This window comes from Pinus tabuliformis, chromosome 9 (assembly GCF_031772625.1).
Source record: "Pinus tabuliformis cultivar Carrire ecotype Pingquan chromosome 9, CPIR1, whole genome shotgun sequence".
Classification (NCBI taxonomy): Eukaryota; Viridiplantae; Streptophyta; class Pinopsida; order Pinales; family Pinaceae; genus Pinus; species Pinus tabuliformis.
Genome location: NC_142307.1, coordinates 433,490,542 through 433,501,260, shown reverse-complemented (window position 1 = coordinate 433,501,260; position 10,719 = coordinate 433,490,542).

Genomic DNA, 10,719 nt, shown 5'->3' with positions numbered 1-10,719 from the left:
TCTCTTTCCAGATTGTCCACATGAGGAAACCTGGTATTAGCTTCCATAAGGCGTTTAAAATTTTGCTTTTATAAGGGTGAGGTACCCAAGAACGAATAGTGTTGGTTGAATTCTCCTTATTTCATCCATCTCTTTGACATCTGAAGCTAACTTTCTCCCAAAGTCGGGTTGCTAATAGACATGAGTTTAGGAGATGTTCCTTAGTTTCTTCTGCCTGTTTACAATTTGGGCAAATGGAAGGTCCGTGAAAACTCTGTTTCCTTAGATTATCCCAAGTAAGGATTCTATTTTGGCACAACAACCAGAGAAAGGTGGAGATTTTTTGCCAAATTGGTGGTTCCCAAACTTTGTGCCAGAGGCTATTCTTGATGGTATGGTCCCTTAGTCTTATATGATATGCTTCTTGGGATGTGAAGGTACCTCTTGTTTCATATCCCCATCTGATGATGTCTTTTTTATCTGATTGGCGAATTTTCCTGTTTGAGAGTTCTATATCCAGGCTATCTTTGATGTATTGTGTGGCTTGCCCAAGAATGAGGTTTGAGCATAACCATTGTCTATAACCTTGGTTGTGAATTTCCTCCCAAAGTTGATTTACATTGATCATCGGTTGCTCAACCCAATCCTGAAACTGGTGGGGCATGAGCAGGTCCTTCAATTTTGGTCTTTGCTGCCAAGAGTCCTCCCAAAACCTTGCATTATCTCCATTCCTGATTTCCCAAAAATTGTGTTATTGGATTAGATCTCTATGTTGTTTGGCAGCATTCCAAATTAAAGAGCATGTGCCAACTTCTTTGAGCCGAATTAAATCATCAATTGGCCTATTATTAGCACACTTAACTGTCCATAGGATTGCCCAAGGAGTATGTGGGTTTGAGAGCCATCTCCACCAGATGCGCGCTCCCATGACCTCATTGCTATGCTGAGGATCCCATCATCCAGTGCCTCCAAAGGATTTTGGGTGACAAACTGTTTCCCACTTGACCAGAGCCCATTTTCTTTTTTGTTTTTTATTCCCCCATAAAAAATCCTGTTGAAGAGTTCTGATTGCTTTTAGAACCCATTTGGGTGCTGCCAGGACTGAGAATAGGTAGAGCAGCATAGATTGGAGCACTGCTTTAATTAAAACTAGGTGACTCTCCATATTGAGAGATCTGAAGGTCCATGAAGAGATACGGGGTTCCAATTTTTCTAAGAGTATTTTCCAGGATGAGTGCTTTAAGGCAGAGGCTGTCATTGGAGCTCCCAAGTATTTGGAGGGTAGAGTTGCAATCGACAAGCCCAGAATTCTTGCTATGGAGGATTGAGTGATGGGGGGTGTGTGAAAGAAGAAAACTTGGGATTTTGCTTTGTTAATTCAGGTGCTAGAGGCATCTGGAAAGTCAGATAAAATGGATTTCAGTTTACGGGCTTCCTGGATCGAAGGATGACTAAATAACATATTGTCATCCACGAACGTTGGTGGGTGAAAGTAGGGGTATTTGGGAAAGAAAAGCCACGTAATTGCTGGTTATGAAGGGCAGATTTGATGTAACATCCAAGACCTTCCGCCATAATAACGAAAAGAAAGGGTGAGAGAGGGTACCCTTGCTAGATGCCTCTTGACGGGTGGAACGGGGTGGAAGGGATCCCATTGAATAGAATTGAGAAAAAGGTAGAGGTGATGAGACTCATAATCCATCTTACCCAAGGGGGGGTAAAACCAAAAGCTAGTAGAATTTTTTGAATATATTTCCAACTTAAAGTATCAAATTCTTTTGAGAGGTCAATTTTTAGGGGCATACCCGCATTCTTAGATTGATTTAGGGAGTGAATGATTTCATGAGTGAGAATTATGCCATCGGTGACCTGCCTTCCTTCCATGTATCATGATTGCTCTGGTGAGATAAGTAAGGGAAGCAAGGGTTTGAGGCGTGTGGCAATCACTTTGGAGACAATTTTATACATTACATTGCATAGTGCAATAGGTCGGAATTTGTTTGGAGTCTGGCTATTCTCCTCCTTAGGGATGAGGGTGATGAAGGTGGCATTTAAGGATGGAAGCATCCATCTAGTAACTCTGGACTTCTCAACTACTTGCCAGACTTCCTCCTTGATTAGATCCCAGAAGTTGTGAAAGAAGTCCGAAGTGAAGCCGTCTGGTCCTAGTGCTTTCCCAATTTTGAGTTGTCGCATAGCTGTCTTCACTTCCTGTAAAGATATAGGCCTGAGGAGGATTTGATTGTGTTCCTCAGTTACGATCTTAGGAGTATTCTTAATGATTTTCTCTATAGCTAGCAGCCGATCCGTCTCCGTTTCCTGATGCACCTTCCGAAATTGGGTGAGGAGTTCCTGTTCTATATCTTCATGCTTTTCTAGATGTTCCCCTTGTCAATTTTGTAGGACAGCAATGTTGTTGTGCATTCTTCGTTGGATAGTGGTATGGTGGATGAACTTTGTGTTGCGTTTGCCCTCTTTAAGCCATCTGATCCTCGACTTTTGTCTCCAAAGAATCTCTGCCTATTTTTCTCTTTCTGAGATTTGCATTTGTAGTTGACGTTCCTGTTCTGCTATGGTTTTGGATCTGCCTTTGGCTATGATTATCTGCTGTAATTTTTGCATTTCTTATTCAAGAGTGTCTTGCGCCTGAAAGATATTGCCGAAGGTAAAGTGATTGCACTGTTTTATGTTTTTTTTAAAGATTTTTTAACTTTTGTTGGAGCTTGTACATTTTTGTGCCTGCTGGTGGTGTGAAATTTTTCCATGTCTCTGTTATTAGGTTGTGAAAATTTGGGTGATTCATCCAAAAGGCTTCAAAGAGAAAGGGCATGTGAACGCTGTCTCCCGGTCTTTGCCAGTGAAGCTTAATAGGCCAATGGTCCAAGCCAGAGAGTGGTAATATAGAGGCCATGAGATCCCCGACCAGATGTATTGCGTTATCAGAAAGTAGGAATCTGTCTAACCGAGATGCAATTTGGTGGGCATCTGCACGCTGTTGTTCCATGTATATACTCCATTATTGAATTCCATATCTATGAGCCTGTTGTTATTAATGTAATTTTTGAAGTGGGTGCTTTCACAGTTTAGCTTGATCCTTCCTCCTCTTTTTTCTCCAATCTTGTAATCATGTTGAAGTCCCCTCCTGTGATCCAAAGTGGGTGGGATCTTTCTGAGTTGATCTGAGTTAAGATATTTAGAGTGTCTACTTTGTTTGTTGCCTCCTGGGGAAAGTAGACATTGGTTAAGTTTCCATGGACGTTTTTCCCTGTTAAATGAAACATGGCTTGGATATAGTGCTTACTAGCATGTATGTTAGTAAGTGTTATAGCTCTATCATCCCAAATGATGGCTAGCCCTCCTAAGGCTCCTATGGCTTCCACAACCACTTCTTTTCTTCCTGGCCATGCTTTGGCGAGGATCCGATCCAATGTTGTGGAATTACAGTTGGTCTCTTGCAAGAAGAGAATTTGAGGCTTTTCTTGTTGTAGCATGTTCCTTATTATCGACCTTTTCCCAGGCTGTTAAGCCCTCTAATGTTCCATGAGATGAGCTTCATGATTCACGATTGGGAAGGGGATTATAATATTCGGCAAGCTTGGAGTATCTTCTAGATTCCACCAGCATCTCCCCTATGCAGATGGTTCTCTGTAGATCTGTTTTCCTTCCTCATTTCTTGTTGTCTTTGAAGATATTTCTTCCATCCCACTGACTGCCAATTTGGATGCCTAATGATATTTGCTTTTGTGCTCTTGAGAGAATTACTTCTAGGTTCTCTAGCTGTCGCTTAGGAATTTTTTCATATTCCCTTTTCTTACATGCCTGTTCAAGTCCTAGTATATCAAGATCTCCGATGTCAAAGCTCTCCAGTTCCTCTTCCATGTGTTGTATTGCTTTCCACTATGCCTCTATATCATCTAAAATTGTGAGCTACATCTGAGTGCTATCTACCTCCATTTCTTGAGCAATCCTTTTCTGCGGGTTACTGGGAGAGGGAAATTTGGTGTCCGCGGGTTGCTTAGAAGTGAGGGCTTTATTTGAGCTTGAGGGAGTAGAATGGGCAGTAGTCTTAGGGGTGGCTTTAGGTTGTTCCTGATTATTTAAAATATGAACCTCCAACTGGAGCAGGGTTTCAAAGTTGTTGCTTGTTGATGGCAAGGAGGTGTTGGTGACAGGTTTCTTGACTGAGGTAGAGGGCTTTTTATGGGTCTTTTTGCGATTGGGAACTTTTGTGAACCCATCCGAGTTAGATTTTTCCATTGAAGGGTTGGTCGTGGATTTCATATTGGAGGGATAGTCTCGGAATAAATGGCCTAGGGCATGGCATTTTCGACAGCGGAATGGTACATGCTCGTAATCTATTGTTTGTAACCATTCATAATCATCATGGTAGAGGCTTACCGCATCTGGGAGAGCTTTGCTGAGGTGCATGTATACACAGATCTGTGCATAGGAGGTGTAGCGCTTCAGCTTTGTCTCCTCTACCACTTTGATGAATTCACCTAAACCATTCCCAATGTCTCGCAAAGAGTCTACGTCCCAATATTCTAGAGGGAGAGAATAAAGGTGCAACCACAACGGGGCCCAGCTCAGATCTTCTTTGTCCGGGTTAAAGCGCTCAATACATCCTCTCAGGTATAGGCCTGGTGCGTTGAAGAAATATGGTCCTCCATCCAGTACCCTATTTTAGTCCTCCAGACAATTGAAAATGGCAGTAAAGAAGCCCTTAGGCCCTAACTGCAGGGTTATGTGCCCTTTTCATTTCCATTGGTTGTGATCCAGCCATGCAGAGCTTTCTCTATTAGCCAAAGGCCTATGAACTTTCCTATCAGAGCATGATCCCTCATAAATTGGATCTGAGAGTTGATCCACTGACTTGGGAGCTCGATTTTGGGTTTGTCAACTGCTACAGGCCTGTAGGTGGTTGAATTTACTCTTGGTTCTTCATTTGTGTTGTTATTTGTTGGCACGTTTTCATTCTCTGTTGTTGTATCTTCTGGATGGTCCTTCCTGACATTTTAAGTTTGGTGCAGGGCGTTTTCTGTATCAGCGGGGGGAGGCACCATGTCCTCCCCCTGAGGGGGTTCCATTGCGCGGTAGATGTGCCTTGTTGTGCTGAAGACGCCTTATGGCTGAAGGTTTTTGGCAGAGCAGCATAGTCTGTAAAGGTTTGCCAGTTGTAGAGCAGTCTCAAACCCTAAGCGCTCAATTTCCATATATCAATCACGACTATATATATATATATATATATATATATATATATATGGAGAGGGATGAAAGTTGAGAAATTAGCAGCAACTGGATCTATGCTCTCCATTCCTAGTTTTTATATATTCCTTGAAATTTCTCCACTTATCTAGATTTTGATTTTTACTTCGGAACATATATATATATATATATATATATATATATATATATATATATATCATTCTTATTTTTTACTAATTTAGTATTATTATTTATTTAATTTACATTTTACATTTGTTTACTTTTCTATTATTTATTTATTTTTTTTTTTTTTATTTTAAAGTATAATTCTTAATTCTTGATTTATTATGCTTATTTTTATTTAAAAATTATGACTTTTATTTTATTTTATTTTTTAATTTGTTTTTTGAAAATTTCTTTGATTCTTAATTATTCATTATTAATGATTATTTATTTATTTTATAATTTATTATCTATCTATCTATTTTATTTTATTTTATTTCATTTTATTTATTCGTTTTTATTATGAAGATGTTTTTAAACATTTGTAACTACTTTGACTTTATAACGTTTAATTTTTATTTAATCTTTCTAACGGACCAACTTATATTTTGAAGAATCTCCACCTATATATATGGTTAATGTTAGATCACATGCTTTACCTTTTCCCTTATGATGAACCACACTAGAGGATTCAGAATGTTGGCTCCAATAAATTATTTGATGTGATTTCTCTGGAAAATTTTGTCTCTAAACAATATGATAAGATTTTTAACCATGAATATTCACCCTCATTTTTCGATTGATATTATGAACTTGTAAACAGGCTTTGTTATAATACCATGGGTCAATACCATGGCTTATGATCCAGGTGGATATTGGTGGCCACCATCTAATTCCACTTGGATCCCCTCCAGTGCTTCTTTCAATTTTTTCAGTTTCCTTAATTATAGCATAGTTTACTATTTTTAGCAGTTTTTCAGGTCCTAAACTTCCGAAGCCGTTTTGAGGCCCTAAATGACGTTTTTTGGGAAATCTACTGCCAATAATTTTTCTGTCAAATAAATTATCTTTCTCGTCGTAGTCCTCGGAGAGATCTTTCCAATGGGCTATCATGCACATCAAACGGAGATAATATGACCAATTCACAACCCCGGGAAGTTGGCTATCCAACTCACCCCAATGGGGCCCACAAACTCTTGGTGTTACATCTCCTAAGGTTAGGGTTTTCTCTTATTGTTCAATAATAAAAAGGCCCTTGAGCCTCATTGTAAGACAGTTAAGAGGCATGTAGCCACCACATCTCTTTGTTGAGTCTTGAAAATGTCATTCATTTCCATTACACTTTCACTATTATGTCCATTATATCACCTCCATTTAACTACTATGTCACCACATTCATCCCACTTTCATTATCATTGGGCCACATTTATGTTTTTCCAAACTTTATTAATTCTAAGTCTTTTAAGTGAATTTTTGGTTGAAAATTAGAAAATAATGTGCATATGCTTATACCTAAAAAATGGGTTGAGATTGTTGACATGTGTAGGTTGAAAGGAGGCTTCTAGAAGACCCTTATGTGGCACTCTAAGGCCAAATTCGAATTTGAGTGGAAAGAATCATGGATCATGAGGATATGTGTCACATCTCCTAATTATATTGTAACTCTAAGAAGACATGTGTCTTATCAGTTCCTATTTTGATTAGGACTCTAGAGGTAGAGGGAGAGATTCATGGACTCTCATTAATGAGATGGCTTCTCATCTTTTTGTATAAATATGAGACCTCTCTCCTTCATTTGTTAGTTCTTTAGCTTGGAATTTGTAGTTCTTCCTTGATGGCTTTTCAAAGCTTTGGAGAGCTTTGTTGTACTTTGTAATTGTGAAGAATTTGAATAAAGCTTTGATGTTCTCAACATGGAAGGAGATGTGAAGTAGATGTCATGGAGCATATTAGAATGTAAGGTAGAGTAGATTTCATTTTGTAATTTTGCTTTGATTTCATTATGTTATTTGATTGCTTTCAAGTTTGATAGATTAGATTTTTCATTCATGCAATTTTAATTCATGCAAGTGTGTTCAACCGGTTGATTGTAGATTAGTTTTTCTTTACATGTTTTTGCATCAATTAGTAACATGAGATTTACCTCTCTGCTGACTTTGTTTATTTTAGCTTTTCAATTTCAGTTATGCTTTGATTTCAATCTTATTATTTTGCTTTGTTAGTTAGTTTAGATATCAGATTTCTCAAGTTGTTGATGACTACCTCCGAAAGCCATAGCGAGACTAACTGGCGAGGGGTCAGACTATGAATTGATGTGATTTGATTTTAAGTTTACTTATGCAATTAGATATCAGATTGCTCAAGTTGTTGATGATTACCTCCGAAAGCCATAGCGAGACTAACTGGCGAGGGGTCAGACTATGAATTGATGTGTTTTGATTTTAAGTTTACTTTTCTGCAATTAGATATCAGATTTCTCAAGTTGTTGATGATTACCTCTGAAAGCCACAACGAGACTAATTGGCGAGGGGTCAGACTATGAATTGATGTGATTTGGTTTTAGCTTTACTTTTCTGCAATTAGATACTAAATTGCTCATATCAATGACGGTTACCTCCGAAAGCCATAGCGGGACTACTGGCGAGTGATCGAATTATGAATGTGTAATTTGATTTTATTTTTACTTTCCTTGCAATTTTTTATTTCTTTGAGTGCCATAGCTTAACTTTTATTTCCGTATTTAGACAAGCAGCAGAGACAGTGATTTCATGATCAGTATTTCATCTTTTGCTTGATTGAAGTAGCTGCATACTTATACTTTTGTTTAAGTACTAATTCCATCAATAACATGTTTTAAGATCTTTTGAAGTGCTAACTTTTGGAAGTTACCATTAGGGACATAGACTTTGTCTTCAAATCTACATCCATACTTGAACTTTAAAAGTATTCTTAAGACCTTAGAATAGGATTTCCATTTGCATTAGATACTTTAGAAGATCAACAAGAACAAAACCCCAAAACAAAATAAAATCTATAAAACAACAAAGTAAGAAAAAGGTTAACTAAGCACATATGGTGCACCACACTTTATCAGTTTATGATACCCGGATTGATAATTTATGTAGAGCAATTTAAGACGTTAAATTGACTAGACATTTTTGCGCCGTTATCGGGGAAGTGTAATTAGGAAACCTTTTTTCTTACATCTAAAAAAAAATTAATAATTCTTGAGTATGCTCTCTTCCTGCACTTTGTGTGATTTGGAGGATCAGAAAAAGGATTGTTATGTAAAAAAAATAAAATTATTAATTCTTGAGTATGCTCTCCTCTTGCACTTTGTGTGATCTGGAAGATCAGAAAAAGAATTGTTGTGTTAAAAAAAAAAAAAAAAAAAAAAGGAGACAAAATAAAATTCATCATTTCAATTGATTAAAAAAAAATGAAAATAAAAAGAATCAAACCCAACTGCTTTGATAGATTCAGCTGTCCAAGATTGACTGGTTATGGTTTGTAGTGGTCCTCAAAACACTGTATCCTGTTTTAATAAGGTTTTGGAATGTAGCCTGATTCCACAGCTAGTTGAGAATTCCGCAGCTGATTTCAAGGTTTAGCAGGTTATAGGCATCCAATGAAGAAATCAACCACATGGGCATCTCCAGAATTGTCCTCACATGGATCCTATCCTAGTCACCCAGCCTAGACTGATAAAAAAATGAGCTTAAGACCTCAGTTAAAGTCCTACTTTTAGCATGTTTTGCTTGAAGTCTTTGCTGCCTGAAATTGAAAATCATTAATCCTTTTTATAAATTTACAATTTCAGAGAGAAAAGAAAAACAATCTATGGCTATCTTCAATCTGAGCTTTTACTGTGGCTTCAACAAGAAAATCTGCATCCCTGTTTAAGTTTTGACCTTAAAACAAACCTGCAAAAAAAAAAAAAACCTGTAGATCTATGTAGTTAACTAAGATCAACTCAAATAATTATGCCATAGCTTGGAATAGAATGCATTATCTATTTGGCAGAATTCATTATCTATTATCTATGTGGCTGAATTGCAACCATGGCTTCCACACAGAATGCGTGAACAAATGGATTCATTCTAAGTCTTCCTGCCCTACTTGTAGACATTGTCTTCATTTTGGCTTTAAAACAAGGGGAAAGCACATTCGAATCAACAAATTATATCTTTGACAAGCTCAAATTCATCAACCAAGAACTTCTCAGCAGTGTGATGTAATCGTTGACTTAGAATTTGGGGTTAATCGATTTACAATTCCTTGATCAAATTATTCTGACAGTGCACCTTTGTTTAAAGTGATGCTGTACCGGAGGAAGGGAAGGAAGACCAGTCAAGCCAAAAACCAAACCATCTTATGCTACAGTAGTTGTTTCTGTCATCGATGAAGCAACTATTCTCTATACTAAAAATTGCAAAACCACCCATAGCTCAGACTTAGTTTGCTTCTTGATGAGCCCCAAATTTGGTAACTTGTTGGGCTCATTTGGCCTAATTATCCTTGTTCAGTCCTTTTTCAATCCTTCATTTTTCATAGCTTACGCATCATTTTTCAGTATGTTTATGTCATTTATACAAATAAGGGTAGTCACTCTTCCTAGGTGGCTAACATGTACTCATTTCAGTTTTTTTGACACATGTTGGAGCAAAACCGAACAATCATGGGCTAGAAGACAGCCAAGCTTGAGGTGAGGGTTCATAGGGGGTTGTCTATGGCATTAAATAACCCTTCCTCGGGATCTTAACCCCCAACTCCGAGCTCCAGAGGCCACCAAAACCGGATCTAGAAGGCAACCAAGCAGATTTTAGAAGGGGTTGTCTACTCACAGTTTGGACAACCAAGTCCCATAGATTTAGGAGGCCAGCTAGGGCCCTCGTGGTGTATAAATGTTAAGGACTCAACCTTCGTAAGGGACTTTTGAAACCATTGCATATTTTGCACTACAGTGCTGTTAGCTTTACTTTGTTCTCTTGTAGACATTTTGGCATAACTCTTGACTTATGACTATTTTTTGATAATGAGAAGGAGTTCGATTTTATATCAACTCTGAGTTTTCTATAGGAGCCATAGCTCTCACGGTTGGGCCCAACCTGAGAGCCTAGGGCTTCCTTTTTGTACTGTTACCTTTCCCTTATGCATCATTGTTTTCCTTTTATGCATTTGAAACGTATTTCTGTTGGACAGATTTAGTTGTGTTGGTTAAATAGGTCACTGTTTATGAATAGAATTGCTTCAGATGTTTAAAATAGATTGGTAGGATAATAATAGGAAAAAAGCTCTAAGAAAAGGGTCAACAACACTCTCAGTTTCACCTCATCCTTATCGGATCAGGGGCTGGAATTGAAGAAACAGTGCTGCCCCAACAAAAACACTAGTTTGCTTGACCATGCGATCCTTAGTGTACTTTTTTCATTTGCAGAAGCTAGTTATGGGTTCAGATCTCTGAAATGTTTCTTTGCATGATTGATGTACATGGTTTTCTTTCGAAATAAAGTTGTTTTTCATTCGTTTTAT